The 16938-nt window shown below is 34.8% G+C and overlaps 1 protein-coding gene across 12 annotated transcripts in view; it reads right to left on the reverse strand.

The window, feature by feature from the left end:
- The window catches only part of LOC124425507 (latrophilin Cirl-like), a 662270-nt gene that overhangs the window by 557430 nt on the left and 87902 nt on the right, over window positions 1-16938 (reverse strand). For 8 of the 12 annotated variants that reach the window (XM_046965917.1, XM_046965912.1, XM_046965913.1 and 5 more), the window contains one exon: window positions 2322-2422. The exons of 3 other annotated variants lie outside the window; for them this stretch is intronic. The gene's annotated coding sequence lies outside the window, so the exon portion shown is untranslated. Of the gene's footprint in view, window positions 1-2321; window positions 2423-3062; window positions 3359-16938 lie in introns of those variants that run through there. One more of the 12 variants, XM_046965920.1, reaches the window with a different exon arrangement.

Consider the following 16938-nt stretch of genomic DNA (forward strand, 5'->3'; position numbering starts at 1 on the left):
GAAAGCCGCCGTTTTATACTAACTAATATCTTCGTAGAACGAAGAAACATTTACGGTCTCACGCGTCTAATAAATAACGATTACTATGAACGACTACCTGGTATTGCAATCGGTCGAACATAAATTACGAAATCACATTATTCCCATTGAATTATTATTTGGATTTCCATCGTATTACGAAAGTCGAACATATCGTGTCTATAAGTAGAAGAACGAAAGGAAAAGTTAAGAAAGAATTGAAAATTTTCTACTTATGCGATGTGTCAACATATCAAAGATTTGTTAGTCTAATTCTCCTCGGATTTACACCACACGTGTTTGACAATATTTTTCGATTATAGTTAGATAATAGTAGAATAATCTAAAGTATACGAATATATATATATATATATAAGATATACGTCCATGTTCATTGTATTAAAAAAGAAAGTATAAAAATTACTCAAATATTTGTGTTAATTTAAGCCTCTCAAAATCAAGCCTTGAAAAAGTCTGAGGATTCTCATAGCATATTTTGAAGACTGCTAGTTTATAATAACTGAATTCATTATCATAACATTAATAATATACATCTTATTAATTATGTAGGACCTTTCATTCATATTCGAAGGAAGCAATTATCGTATCTTGATCAAATCTCGAATCTTGAAAGAATTTGTGGAAAAAAGAAATAACAAGAAAGGCAATAGAAAGGAATAGAGAAAAAAGAGAGAGAGAGAGAGAGAAAGAGAGAAAGAGAGAGACAGTATAAACGTAGGTGGAGGATCGGGGCTATCCTGACGTTTTTATTACGACGATCGTAAAATAAATTCGCGGTCACCTGCGGCTGCTGGATGGTGCCGAATTTATCGCAGTGCTATTTTCATTCGCAAAAAGACTGCCATTGGTTACTTCTCCTCGGAATGCACTTACGGATCGATCAGCCCGTATGAAAATGAATTTCATTTCTTCTCAGGCGGAACGAGAGCGGCCGGTAAGTATGAAAATTACCGGCCGGAAGGAAGAGTTTGAGAAAAAGCGGGATGGGGCTTACGGCTTTGTTAATTAAATTTCTGGATTAATCTCAGCCGTTGCGATGCCGCGGGCGAGGTAATACTTTCTCTTTAGCCTGTCAAGTCCGGCCAACTGAACGTGCTGTTACAGTCGACGTGATTGCGTCCGGTGCGACGAAAACGAAAGTGCTTTCTATTTTTTTTTTTCTTTTTTTTTTTTTTTTTTTTTTTTTGATTCGACGAATATCTCAAAAAAATTCACAAAATTATTAACGACATCTCTCCCTGCGTAATCCAATTTTTGTTCGTTTTTAGAGAAAAAAAAAAAAAAAAAAACTTGTAACCATAATATACCGAGTATAACCTATATTTAGCAAACATTAGGCATTAGATATAAATTGAAGATTTTTTTCTACTTTCCTACGAAAAAAATAATATATAACAAATATACGATTATGCATGATTTCAAAGTTACATAAGATATATTGAAGGATATTAGACAAATTAACGATAATCATTAATTGCGTTAATTGTCAAAATTAATCCATCCCATTTGTGTACTTCTACCTCTGCTCACGTTTTATATATCGTAAATTTATTACTTTATTTTTAAAGATAAATTCATTTCTTGAATATTGAAAGGAAGAAAACGACGTGTTAACGCACGAAAGAAATTCCGGAATTTTCCGAATTGTGAGGCAAGCGATGATTTATTTACATTTATTTCGATGTATATATATGAAAGATAGAAGGAAGGTTAAGAAAAAAAGATAAAGAGAGAAAAAGAGAGAGAGAGAGAGAGAGAGGGAAGGAGAAGTGAAGGTGACTCACGTTTAACGCAAACGTAAACGCCCGAGGGATATTAAATTCACATTGGTCGTCGTGGTCTAGACGACGAATGAAGTCGTAAGATTCTGATCGAAATTATTGCACAATAACAGGAACATTTAATCCTGGCAGTAAGTATTATTATCACTATTATTCTTATCGATATGGCAAAAGGATTATGAGAGGAGGGGGTGGTGGATGGGTAAGGAGCACGTTCGGTTGGCACGTATAAACGAGCCTCGACCTTATATTAAACTGCACGAACTTCTCGCCTTGACGTTTACCGTCTTCCTACGGAGCAAGACTTTCAGAAGGAAGTTATGAACTTTTCAAGAATTATGAAGAGACCTCGAGAAGGAGACACGGGGACGTCGCCTTTCGTGCGAGCAGAAAACCGAGACGGACGTTCTCCAAACTACAAAAAAAAAAAAGGGAAAAAGAAAGAGAGAGAGAGAGAAAGAAAGAGAAAGAAAGAGAAGTTCATCGAACATTAAAACTCACGAAACGCGCGTAAAGCTTCGACCGCCTGGTGGGGTACCACGGTGTTGAATTTCACAGTAATATATCGTCCTTTACCACCCGTCACTGGCTGCTATCGGTAGCTGTAAACATAGTGAAAAGACCGATGTAGGACGTACGAAAAGAAAAGAAAAAAAAAAAAAGGAAACGAAAAAGGATATATACTTATGTCTTTTAAGTTCCATTTTTAACTACAACTGTAACGTAGGAATTAATGCGAAAATTAAACGAAAATGGATAAAATAAAATTTAGTAATAAAATATAACGAAGTTTAGGAAGGATAATTAATACGAATAGCATAATGTTCAAGCGAAATTCTAATTAAAGAAATTGATCACAACGAAACAGTGATATTAATTTGAATGATCGAACAGAATCGTATATAATTTAGTCGATCAAATAAGTTGTCTATTTTCAAAAATACAAAGAAAGAAGGAAAGAAGGAAAGATATATAGGAAGAAGGATAAAAAAGAAAAGTAATGTAAAAGTATTGTAAACGTTCGTCGGTAAAACGTTTCCGTTGGACAAATAAAATAGCGTCGAGAGTTGTAAAAGGAAGAAGAGGTGTTAAAGGCAAAGGAAGAGAAGGACGAAGGGAGTTGAGACGATGTGTAGGTTAGCGCGAATGGCCGTTAAGGTTAAGGCGAGATATCCTCGAGGATTTACGGCCAAACGTCGACGTTAATACATCGTTTTACTAGCTCGAACGTAATCTATTTACCGCAGAAGCTGCAACTGTCGCATAGCCAATCTTTAAGCCGTTACACGTTACAGGATTTGTGTTGATGGATAACACACACTGTATCCTTCGACTCCTTCGACGTCATCGAGTAGTTATTTTACACCTCGGTTGCATACTTTACAGCGAGCCACGATCCCGTAATCGAATTAATGAACCAGCTACTGTGGTTTCGTTCGTTCATTATTGATTTATTCGTCCACTCGTCGTTGTACGACGATACATGCTGCTGCTGTTGCTGCTCCTAGTGGTGGTGATGGTGATGGTGGTGCTGGTGGTGCTGGTGGTGGTGATGGTGATGGTGGTGGTGGTGATGGTGGTGATGGTGGTAGTGGTGGTGGTGGTGATGGTGGTGGTGGTGGTGGTGGTGGTGGTGGTGGTGGTGGTGGTGGTGGTGTGTGCCACGGCGCTTTTCCATCGACAGGAAAAATTTACGAGGATCGCGATAATAGCAGGAGCTATACGATTTTCCGAACGAAAGTCTCGCGATTCGTTGGCAACGATATATACGACTGCGGCGGAATCGGCTCGGCCGTTAGCAGATTTCCGTAGCGTGGCCGATAAAGTTTTTACTTCGGAGCGTTTTCGCGCTATCCGAATGCGATCGATCGGTTCGTGCGTCAATCAATCTATCCTAGGAAGGGGATAGGTATTTAAAAAAGAAAGAAGACAAAGAGGGAGAAACAACGTTTCTTCGTTTTTAAAGGTCATATTGGTATATGTGCCTACTATAACGGGAGTCGACTATTCGTCAAAACCATTTGACGGCTTAAGAGCGGATCGAATTCAGATTTATAACGCTGCTGCTATTGCACGAAATGCACGATAAATAATAATTCGCTAGAACGTTTGTTACGAACAAGCAAGGGGGCAAGTGAAGAGAGAAAGAGAGAGAGAGAGAGAGAGAGAGAGAGAGAGAGAGAGAGAGAGAGATAGAAAGCGAGAAAGCATGTATATGTGCCAACATTTAAATCGTTTAATTGCCGTGCATATACAAATCGTTTTGCTTCCACGAGCGTATCCACGTAAAACGTTATTATAATAGTCATTTGAGAACGTTAAAATAATTAACGAACAATAAATACAGTGATAAACTAAATGTAAAACATTTCGATCAATCATATATATATATATATATATATACATATGTATTCTTGCATAGGGCGCCGTTCATTTCAACGATGACGCTCAAATTCCGCAGGGATGTTTCGAATGATAAATAGTCGGTCATAAATAATATGATGCGTTCGATGTTTTGTGTATAGAAATAGAAGAAGATCAATATTGGGCACGAAAATATTTTTCTCAATAAGTTGATGACAAATTAATAAACAATAAATGGATAAATCAAAAAAGAACGTGAAAAATATGATTTCTTTGTACAAACTCTGAACTCATATGAAATACTTTAACCTAAAAATTATTTATTTAATTTCGAAGAACATTTTTTCTTTTCTTTATCGCTTATTCTATATAACTTCAATGTTTACGATCGTCCTTTGTTGCATATTTTGCGATAAGAAAATATACAGTAATTAAAGAAAACGGGCTAGCTACGAAAGAGTACACATATGGCGGTCATTCATAAAAAAAAAAAAAAAGGAAAAAAAAAATAAAAATCAGATGGCATCACCACCCACCGCGAATTTTATAGGCTGCATAACCCAGGCAATAAAGCTACAATATTTAGTGATCCGTGGCATCGAGAATACGAGAATAAGAATCTCAAGGAGATTGTGGTGGTAAAGTCGAGTCTGGCATCCTTGAACCACACCACGTTCCTCGAGAGAAAACGGTGTTTAATCGGGTCAAAAGGACGAAGGGCGTCCTAGTACGTGCTTCTTGTTCCTTCGAAAAGCGAACTTGGAAACTCCATTTTCGTGGCTAGTGGCGGGAACTTTCGAAGCGACCATGTCAGAAAGCGAAGTAGTAAAGTGCCAACGAAAAGATCGAAATATCTTTAAAGAGAGATATTACATCTTTCATTGATGGTTAAAGATCCAAATATTTAATATCGTTCTAAGCAATTTCATTGAGGTATAAGCGTTGCTTTCGAAAGTTTTCAAACACGAAGAAAATTCAATGAAGGAAGAAAAAGAAAAAAAAAAAAGAAAAAAGAAATGAAATAAAAAATTTATCATCGCTTATCGATAATGCATTTTCTCTCCGTTCGATACTCCGTTCTTCGAGCGAAAAATATTCGCGATTATATAACGAAATGAACAGATATATACCAGCAGCGTACTCGTAAATTATCGAAACAAATTTATTAGCCGGATTCATAAATTTGCACAGAGAGTTCAAATGACGATAGCCAATTAAGCGAATTAACAATAAATGCCATCGAGCTCGCGGCATTCGCGTAAAAAAAAAAAAAAAAAAAGAAAAAAAAAGAGATCGGTCATCGTGAAAATTCGATTTTATATGACCGTGCTTGATTAACACAAAAAAAAAAAAAAAAAAAAAAAAAAAAGGAAAAAGAAAAAAGAACATACACGTGTACGTATGCGAGCAAGTTGGAGGGCTGAGTAAGCAGTAAAAAAGAAAAAAAAAAAGAAAAAAAAAAAACAAGAAAAAAAACAAGATATAAAAAAAAAAAAGAAAAAAAATATATAAAAAAGATAGTGAGCAATCGCATGTGCTACGCAAAAAGGGTAACGAAATTGAGGAAGGTAAACGCTCGTACGGCTCGTTAAATCCACGCTGAATGATCGTAACGAAATTATTTAACTGGAAGCGAGGGTGAGTACATTTTATCGACGCGTTTCTCGTCTATCCACTGACCCGAGAGCGAAGAAAGGAGAGTACGTTTTCTCGAAAAACGTATCGGATGACTTGTGAAAGAAAAAAAAAAAAAAAAAAAAAAAAAAGAAAAAAAAATATGTATAAACAGCGAATTTATTATTCTCTTTCAAAAATGTATACGTTCTCTCTTTTCATACATATTTTTATAAAAAAAAAAAAAAAAAAAAAAAAATATCATTTTAATGAATATATAAATGAATGATATACCGTCGAAAGTATTAACAAGAACGATCATCACCTTTTTATCAAATGGTCTATGAATAAGATCATATGAAATCGCTCGAACGATCGAAAATATATTCAGCCTTTCTAAAGCTCCTTTTACGAAAATTATTAAAATTTGAAAAAATGATTATCGATATGAAAATATTGTAGGTAAACATAACCAAGAGGAATAAATCAATGCATATTGAAGAGGCACTTAACGTAATCCCTACATAGTCGACAGTTTGGTAACTTCATCGTCTCACATATCGTGTTGCTTTGTATGCGACGAGAAAGGGAATGCGTTTGACTAACTCTACCTTCTGCGCATGACTAGATGTCGTCTAAGCTAGCAAAGCACCAACACCTATAGCTAAGCCATAATGAGTTACGTGAGGAGCGAATATGTTCAATACCGTATTAGCAGTTTCTAAGGAATTAAATAATCGAGGATAATGGTATAAATTAATTAAGCGAGAAATAATTAAACTTGATCAAAAATAATTCAGCATGAAACGAAATTGTTTATCTCATTGTTTCGAATCGAAAAAAAAAGTACAATTGAACTTTGATTAATAAAAGAACATTGAATCTCTTAAGTATTCTTATATTGTTCTTGTTTTAAAGATGTTCATGCTGAATGAAATTCGCGAAGAAATTATAAAAAAGAAAAAAAAAATTATTTGAAATTGACTTTGACACTTAATTCGAATAATTCAATTTCCAGTCCATAATACTTTCTATGATCTCTTGTGATCTAGATAATTTCTTATTATACGTACATGATGTCATATGAAATACAATAGTTCTTTAAAAAGTTTCATTAGAAGGAAGTTGAGAACGTACGATTCGTTGTTAACAATCGATTGGCAACAAACGCGATTACTTTTACGATTAATCTCAGGAATCGAGTCGTTCATTAATGGATCGAACTAAACTACATTCCAATTTCGCATCGAAGCTTATGCCGGGAAATGTTCATCCCCCGTACTTTCTTGTGGTTATGATGGAAAGCTTTAGGATCGCGAGATACTATCGCTGGCAGCGTTTTGCGGAATGCCCGGATGTCGTTACGGCGTACTAGTAGCTCGGCTTCTGCAGTTTATTACACTCCCTCGTTAAATCGGACCATTCTAGAAAGGGGGAAGGATTTTGATCGATGTAAACTATCCCGTCGAGTCGACGGAATCGCATTTATCCTTCGTCGTTCCTTTTAAATACATAGAATGAAACGAAAGAAACGTTGTAAAAGACGTTGAAAACTAAGGAATACGAGGCTCAAAAATCTTTATCAATTTCCTTTTGTTACGTTTCATCGTACCACTAAGAGGCACGAAAAAGGAACGACTCTCCGTAAAAAACGATGAGAAGAAAAAAGGAAGAAAGAAAGGAAGGAAGGAAGGAAGGAAGGAAGGAAGGAAGGAAGAAAGGAAGGAAGGAAGGAAGGAAGGAAGAGTCTCGATGGGGACAAAAGGGATAGATTTAATACGACAAAAAGAGCTCGTTGGACCGTAATTCTTTCATCCCACAAATCAATGGACTCCGATTACGTCGGTCTAGGAGTTTCGTATGAAAAAAGAAAAGGAAAGAAAAGGAAAGAAAAAAAAAATGAAAATCGAAAGAAGTTCCGAAGGTCTTGGATGCTTAAAGTAAAAGGGAAGGAAAAAAGAAAAGAAAGATAGTTCGAGGGACATTAATTCCTAAGCTTTATGCGGTTCTTATTAGAATCTCACTCTTTCTCGTTTTCTCTTTCTTTTTTTGATGCTAGAGAATCGAGCGAAAGGGCGCCAGCTGCCACGAAAAATATGACTCTATTTTTCCTTTCTTCCAAGATTTTATTTGCACGTGCGCGAAAGACGTTACCGGATTTGGCGAACGGCGAATAGTTCTCAGTTTGTAAGTTTCACCGTATCCATGATCATCCTCTTTCTCTTTCTCTTTCTTTCTATTTTCTTTCTCTTTCTCTTTCTTTCTATTTTCTTTTCTTTTCTTTTCTTTTATTTATTTATTTATCTTTGTTTTGTTTTTATTTATATACTTATAAATACACGTATATATAGAGCTTATTGTCGTTACTTTTTTTTTTTATATTATTATCGTCATACGTTTCTATACTTTTTAAACAATGTAATGACAATAAACCTGAAATTACAAGGCACTATCCTAGCATCGACAAATATTTATTCTGCTTCTCTCTTTCCTTACTTTTCTTAACGTTCTAAAGCTTTCCTAGAAGTTTAATAGATAACGTTCTCATCTCGTTACTGTATGCTCTCGCGTTTACGTATAAAGCTCGTTTAAAATTCATATATATATATATATATATATATATATATATACACATTTACGTACTTCAGTAAATACAGGCTCCCTTCTTGCCTTGTTATTTTGTAATTCCTTTCCGCCACATTCTCAGCATAAATATGTTGAAATAAAATTGTTACAATGTAATTAAACGTATTAACGTGGTTTTTATGTCACTACGCTCATTAATACGATATATTCATAAGAATAATATTTAATTACAAAACGATAGAAATATTTTATTTTTGTATACATTTTCTCGTATACGTACGTATATATACGTATATATTCATTCAAATCGGATTACCGAACAATATCGATGACTACGAGCACGTAATATATAGATATTGGATCAAATCTCTTTACCTCGATTTCCTATAGATTTTTATTCATCCATATGCAAGGTTGCTGAGATGTTCCTAATCAATCAAGCGAATAAGCCATATGAAAATCCGGTCCATTATTTTTAGAAAAATCGAGCATTTCTATACGATGAAATTTAATTCAAAACGGTCCCTCCTCCTCTTTGAATAGCGTGCCTCCAAGCATCAGAACTGAAAAGTTCGCGTGCACTATAAATTTGGCTGCTGCAAGGATCCTCACATTTATTCGAACAATAGCCACGAGAATCAGCATGCAAGCTACGAGTGAATTGTACGAAAAAATGCGACTCAGACACGGACGAATAATAACGTAGAGTGAATAATGACTTGAGTCCGGTATTACGAAGCAACCAGGCTAACTCCACTCCGCGTACTTCGGACACAAACGCAAACGCGTAATTATCAACGTCCGCAAAGAAAATTCTACGTACGGCTACTTCGGCGTACAAATGAGAAAAAGAAATAATAGAAACGAGAAATATAAAAAATATCGCACAAAGTCATATGCTCGAATTAATATTAATTTCTTGATACGTCATCTCATCGTTGATCTTATTCCCTCTTGAATAAATTGAACGAGTATATGGGGGAAAAAAAAAAAAAAAAAAAAAAAAAAAAAATACAATATTATTCACAGTATGAATTAGTATGAATTCCAATAATCGAGAATCAAATTACAGATTAATGAAAAATAAATAATATTGTATATAGAAAGAAGAAGAGAGAAAGAAATAGTTTTTGTAAATTTTAATTATTTTAATTATTTTTCCATAGACTTCAATGGCATTCAAGCTCGAAGACTATTTGATCTTTCGAAAAATAGATTCAGAATTATGTGACCGTACGAAAGTGCGGTATACTCGAATCGCGTAATAAAATGAACATAGAAGATTATTTACGCTCAATGCACTTACATTCAATAAAGCACACGTATTGGACGACATCATCGTACCGGGAATCCAATATGTTCTCTTATATTGAATACAGGTACATTGGGCGCGAATAAAAATACTGCAAGTTATGACGATTCTGCCCTCTATTTTTCTGTCTCGTTCTATCTCTTGCTTTCTTCCGTTCCATTTTTTACATCTTTTGTTTCCTTTCTACTTTTACCTTTGGATTTGGTTCGAGAAAAGTTTATATTCCTCGGATATTCGTTCGAGTGTAGTAATAAAACGCAATAAAGCTCGTTCGTACTATACAAATCGCAAATCTTCTTATTGTAAATTTTTTCAATATGAATTTAAAAGTCTGATTCATAATCGAAAAGAAAAAAAAGAAATAGAAAAATATTATCAACGATAAACGTTATATAAAGAAATTTTTCAAATAATTATACAATGTTAGAAAATATTAATAGAACAATTTGATTCAATAGATTTACATATATGCGTGAATTTATATTTCGCAAAGATAAACTATTCCTCGCGCTCACTTTTTATAGATCTTTCCTCCTATACGATTTCTTTTATTATTACGTATTAAGAATCTCGATTATCGTATGAAGAATGTATCACCGTCAGAAAAGTAAGAAAAAAAGAAAAAAGAAAAAAAAGTTAACGCGGATACGATAAATACACCGGAGAAAAGAACGGATTTCTTTCAACCACATCGCATTACTTTCGTACGAGTACTGCGCTGGAAAGCTCGAAACAGTTACTCCACCGTAGATTTTTCTCCCTTCTTTTTCTCCTCCCTACCCTATCTCATTTTTCAACAAATCTGTCGGGCATAGTTTCATCCAGCGAAACGTATTAATTTAACAAACGAGCACACTTCGCGATTGCTAAAGTTCTATGCTCCGTTTAAGCGGTGCCTTCGATCACCAGCTGCTGGCCAACACGACGTTACTCTGCGTGGTACAATCGTACGTGAAAGAAAAGATAGCATTCCTCCAAAACAAATCCGTTTTCCCGAAACACAACCGTGTACGCTTACAAAAATAAAATACAGCTATCGCGGCTAGTATTTGCTCGCAATATAAACGAGCGCTAAAGCTTTATCCTAGCTTTATGATGAGCAATGCTATTCAATGTCGCCTTGAAAAATTGTTACTCGAGCGAGCTTATACGACGTTCATCGTTTAAGCCTGATATTTTTGTTATTTTCAAAAAAAAAAAAAAAAAAAAAAAAATCTAAAATTTTCGATTTTAACAATATAAGAAAAAGTATTAACGAATAATAAAAAACTTAAATTTATATCATATTCAATCAATAATACGACAAATGTTTTTCTAGATTATAATTAATTTATTTGAATTATAATATACGGGAATAAACGTAATGTCAATAAAATCATTTTACGTACATACATATATACATTATATAAAATGTCACTTGGTAAAAAGACGAGAACGAAAAACGACGTTACAGTGATGTGAGTCAAATTTACGAAAAAGCCGAGTAGATTTTCTTCTCGAAGAGAAAGAAAATGGATAAAGTACGTGAAAGAGAAGCTAACCTCGAAGGTGATCCTTCGCGGTCGATATCTCGATGCCGACGTCGGTTGCCCCCGTCGGTCTTTCCGTAAATCTACGATTCACTTCTCTCTGTTTGCTTCCCTCTCGTTTCTTCTCTTTCCCTCTTTCCTTTTCTCTTACTCTTCTTGCCCTCCTCGGGGCAAAGTACCGAGGTTTATACGATAGCAATGGCTAGATCGGTATCTCGCTCGAGAGTTTGAGTGCAGTCAATTAGAGATTCTCTTTCGAGTAGGTAGATGGACAGATGAAAGGAATAAATTATTTTTCCTACTAGGATATATCTTTTGCAATGAACTAGAAGCGAGAAAGATAAAAGAGAAGAGAGCATCGTCAAGTCCGTGAGAGAGTTCGATTTCGCGAGGACAGGTTACGATATATATATATATATATATATATATATATATATATATATATATTTATATATATTACGAATATCTTTGAGAAAACTCTTTAGAATCCATAAAATTTTATTTATTCGAGTCAATTATCGGTGAAGTAGCGAAATAAACCATGTTCTTATTGGAAAGAGAAATTTTTACGATATTTTTATACAAAAGTAGGTATAATAGTTAAGCTATGAAAATGAAAAAGAAGGAAACATTTAACACGACATAAGAGAATATCCTTCAGGAGAAAAGATAACGTTAGGAAATAGGATGAGAGTATGTAGAACCTAAGAGCACTTCTAAATCAGGAAAACCTAAGGTATCGTTCATGGCGTTCACCTATGGTAATGGCCGCATAAAGTGTCCGGAGTTATTCAGCCATGCTAAGCTACCTTGAAAGATGCACGCGCTTATAAGAGCTCTACGTCTTTACATTCTTCCAAACTCGCTTCCTATAACTTCAATAAGGCAATTCGTATCTCGCTCGTGTAAAATCCGACAGATACAAATCAGTTGGGCGTGGTCCATTGTTCTTACCAACTGATCTGATCCATTATCGCGAGAACTCATTAACGATAACTTATTTTTCTTATTAATCATCTTATCTACCTACCGAAATTACACCGAGTGCGAAAAATAAAACGAATCGAGAAGAGGTAAAAATTAAACAACAAAAAAAAAAAGAAAAAAAAAAAAGAAAAGAAAAGAAATTAAAACGAATGCCAAGATTTACTTACTTAGAATTTTAGCTTATTCGATAGGTCAACGATCAAATAACAAGCATAAACGTATAGCGAGAAGCATCAAAGTTAGTCCACTTGCTTAAGTCTCGAGCGCATCCTCCTATTTCCTACCTCCTTCGATCATAGTCGTGAATGGTCCTATTCCGACGGTTCGTACTCGACCAAACAACACGTTCGTCAGACGAATGTTTGATATAAACTCTTCACTTCGACGAAGTTTGTCTGGACATCCCCCGAGCAACTCGGTCGAGGGCACTCGGACCATCCCATGTGTAAATGTTGCTTGGATCTTTCGGAAACAGTATGGCAAGTTGTTCTAATAAACTTCTCCCATCCGTTAGACATACCCCCGAAAGAAAACATTCGCGATTAAGGAGAAAAGAAAGGTTCGTTCGTTCGTTCGTTCGTTTGTTCGTTCGTTCGTTCGTTCGTTCGTTCGTTCGTTCTTTCGTTCATTCGTTCGAATTGTAGAGGTCTTTTGAAAAAGTAAATTATTTATCGAGCATCGATATCGATCGATCGCTCGAACGAGACACAAACAACGTCGAAACCTGTATACTTTACTACTTCGCTCACGACGAATTATGGAATGTACTCTACAAACGAATGAACGCGATCGTTCATCGGTCTACAAGATCGGTAGAGAAACAAAGAAATAATTAGTGAGATCGTTAGGCTTCATTATTTTCTGTAATTTCACTTATCGACTCGACGATCCAAGGCGGATGCCAAGACGGAGCCGAGGGTAAGACTTCGCATCGCACGAATTAACCATTATAAGCGGCGCGAGAAAGAGAAGGTTAAAGAGAAAGACAGAGAGAAAGAGAGAGAGAGAGAGAGAGAGAGGGAGAGAGAGAGAGAGACAGAGAAAAAGATGGAGAGAACGCGCAAAGCGGGATATCGGATCATTTGTAAAGCGGCAACGCCCGATAAATCTCCATCCTTTCATTACTATAAATTCCCAAGTGTTGAGCATTTTTGCTCCTCCACACTCGACCGGTTGGACGGCCAGCGATAAATGTTATATAGGTATATAAAATTCAGACTGTGCATCCGCACGGCTATGTTGTATATAATCACAATTAGCGTCCTATTAGGCACCGAATGTGCCTTCTTATTTATGCCCTGCATTAACATACCTTTATATAACCTCTGTGTAAACTTATATCATTTCCATCATTCCTCTTTCCTCTCTTTTTCTCTCTCTCTCTCTCTCTCTCTCTCTCTCTGTCTCTCTATATCTTCGTCTCTTTCATCCTTGTCCTACGTCCTTCTGACCCGAAACAACGTCATCCTCGATTGCAACCCGCTGTTCCTTCTTTCGACCCTTTACGTTCGTCCCGCTCGAAAAATTATGATTATATTCCTTCGGATCTCCTTTTCCTTTTTTCCTTATCACTTTAAAGAACCGTTGGACGCGCGCAAATCTTCTCCCACTTCTTTCATTATTAACTCTTCTCGACAGATTCGACGAAATTAACAAATAGATATTCTAAAACCATTAAAATTATCAATATTATATCGAAATAATAATAAAAATTATTAATTGAATCATATTTAAAAAGTAATAACATTTTTATTACAATTTTATGATCTCAACAACGAGATGTTTTTCCATTGTCGAGATAATAAATTTATTATGGAACTCCACTTCTTTCTATAAAGTTTACGAACATACGAAGAACGAAAGAGGGAGATAGATACAGAGTATCTGTAATGTCGGCTTTCATCGATGCAATAAATATAGGATTATGTCCCGTTATTTACAGGCGCTTTTGCGCCATTATTCGATAGTACGTTCACTGTATCTACGATATATCCGCCACGAATTCGGCCCGACTAGGCGGCTTGATGTAAATATTCCGATCGTAATTGAATTTATGCAATATCTTTCATTGATATCGATATAGTTATAGGATGTAAAATAATATGTGAATATAACTCGACGAAAAAAAAAATATATATATATATATATATATATATATAATTTCATAGAAATGTATTTTGTGTCGTTGTTAACTATTCATGAATTTTCATAATAGTTATTAATAAAATTTCATTTTATTAAAAAATAATGAATCAAAAAGAAAAATTCCAACGATAAGACGAACTTGAATTTAGCCCTAGAGTTATACCCATAATTTAAAATACAATCTCTACAGAGATGTATACGTAGAATATAATATATCAAGTTGGAATGCTACGAATTAATAGTAAAAGCAAAATCAAGAAACTCGTCGGAGTTCGTGAGAAGAGAGAGAGAAAGAGAGAGAGAGAGAGAGAAATAGAGAGAAAGAAAGAGATTCTCTCTGCATTTTGTTCTTTCTCGACGAGGTAGAAAAGCGTTTGAGAGGCTCGATTTATCCTCCTCTCTATCTCATACTATTAGATTACTATTCGATAAGGCTGAAGATATCAAAGAACGTGCAACAATAAAACTTATTCGGATTTTTGAAAGTGTCTTGGAAAAAGTTCAAACGAAGACAAAGAAATTCGTTCATTGTGGTCACGAAAGACGTTTCGATTTCGATCGGATCAAAAATCCCTTTGAAAGAAATCATTTATTTGATCGTACTCGTATAACATTTATGTATTAGTGTACGTGTTATGTGTGAATGTATATCTTTACGTCAAGGAAGAAGGATTCGGGAAGAGAAGACGTTGGCAATGGTGAAGAAAGAAGAGAAGGTGGAGGATAAGGAATAATGAAAATCATTCGAGTGGCCTTCATCGTGCGCAAGGGTACACGTAAGAAGAAAGCATTCGCCGAGCGGAATCTTGGGGCTTGGCAAGCGGTCCGAGGTCAGGGCCTCACTCGTGGTGTATCGTGAGGACCTCAGCAGGGTGTCCCGATGCTTTTCTCTGTATTAATAACATGGCCCAGCCACCGCCAGCTATAGATTAAAGAAAATAATCATCATAATCGTGCGTAATACGTTCGCGATTTCACGTACTACATTCGTCTCGCCCCAAGAGAGGAAACAAACGATCCACGAAGAAGAGAAGCAAGCTGAGAAAGCATTATTGAAACATCGTAATAGCAAATAGCCGTGCGGCTAGAGAAAGAAAAAATTCTTCTGATAATCGATAAAACCATTTACGATATTTATATCCTGACTCTTTAAATGCATAATTTTATTTTAATTTATTAATTAATATATATATATATATATATATATATATATATATACATATATACATATATATTATACGAGTAATATTATTAATCAAATTAACTAAACTAATTTATTACTTAATATTATTAAATAATTAAAAGGCATTAATTAATGTTAAAGAAATTTAATAGAAAAAATTAAATTGTTGTATATATGTTCCATTGTATATTAAAAATATTATACAATATATTCTAATTCTGAAATAACACGCATAAGTTTAAAAATATAATTGTATATTTTACGAAAATGAAAACTGTCTTAAAACTTTTTTGCAATGTTTTTTCATGTTCCTTCACAAATGTATATTAATTTCGATAAATTAATTAATTGAGTAATATTATAAGAAATATATTATCTTCTAAGAAATGTATTTCTTTTATAGACTTTTTCGTAATACTTCGTTTTATTAATTAAACGTGCTGATCGTGGGAATAATCAAAGTCATGGAATTTTCAAAAATGATCGATTGCAAACGCGAAATATCCAATTTATCGTCCTTTATTCTTCCGCCGAAATTTGAATCTCGTGAACGTAAATTATTTTTTTTTCTCTCGTGAAATTCGAGACAAGTCGGTAGAGGCCGCGAATCACGGACTATCGAATAACCGCAGAAATCGCGAACACCGCTGGCAGGATTTGTCTGGATTCTCTGGGGTAATTTTACCATTACGATGGATGAATGTAACAAGTAATTTGGCTGCCGCTCGGAAATCGCTGTAACATGATTATCCCATCGAACATGGATACTCACGAGCACGCTGTAGCTAAAATTTAACGAACAAGAATTGAAATAACCATACATTTTTAATAAAAGTCCTAATACAATTTATATTTGTGTATAATGAAAGTGTCATATAATCTATTTCCATTATTATTATTTATAAATTAATTATTCAAAAGAATCAATGATAAATTATAAACAACTTCACAAGTATGAGAATATTATTAAAATTTATATTCAAATTTGATCATTAAATTGATCTTCAAAAGAGACAAAATTACGCGATTATAATATCCATCTATATTTTAAGATCACATTATATATATATATATATATATTTTTTTTTTCAGGTATAAGTGAATATCTATCTGCCTCTGTCTTTTAATATCTTTCCGCTTTCAATAGAACACGTTTTATACGGGATAAGTTCAGACACGTAGTTTGTTAAAAGCACAGAAGCCAGTATACCTGAATATCGCTAACAGGACGCGTACATGCAAATCATGCGCGGAATTAATTTTTCGCATGCTGCGCTCCACGAAGACGAAGAAGAAGAAGAAGAAGAAGAAGGAGGAGTAAGAGGAAGAGGTAGATAAATAGAAGAACGAGGATCAGGAGATGAAGGGGAGAAGGAGGAGGAAGAAGAGGAGTTCTTA

This window comes from Vespa crabro, chromosome 7, assembly GCF_910589235.1.
Source record: "Vespa crabro chromosome 7, iyVesCrab1.2, whole genome shotgun sequence".
NCBI classification, from domain to species: Eukaryota; Metazoa; Arthropoda; class Insecta; order Hymenoptera; family Vespidae; genus Vespa; species Vespa crabro.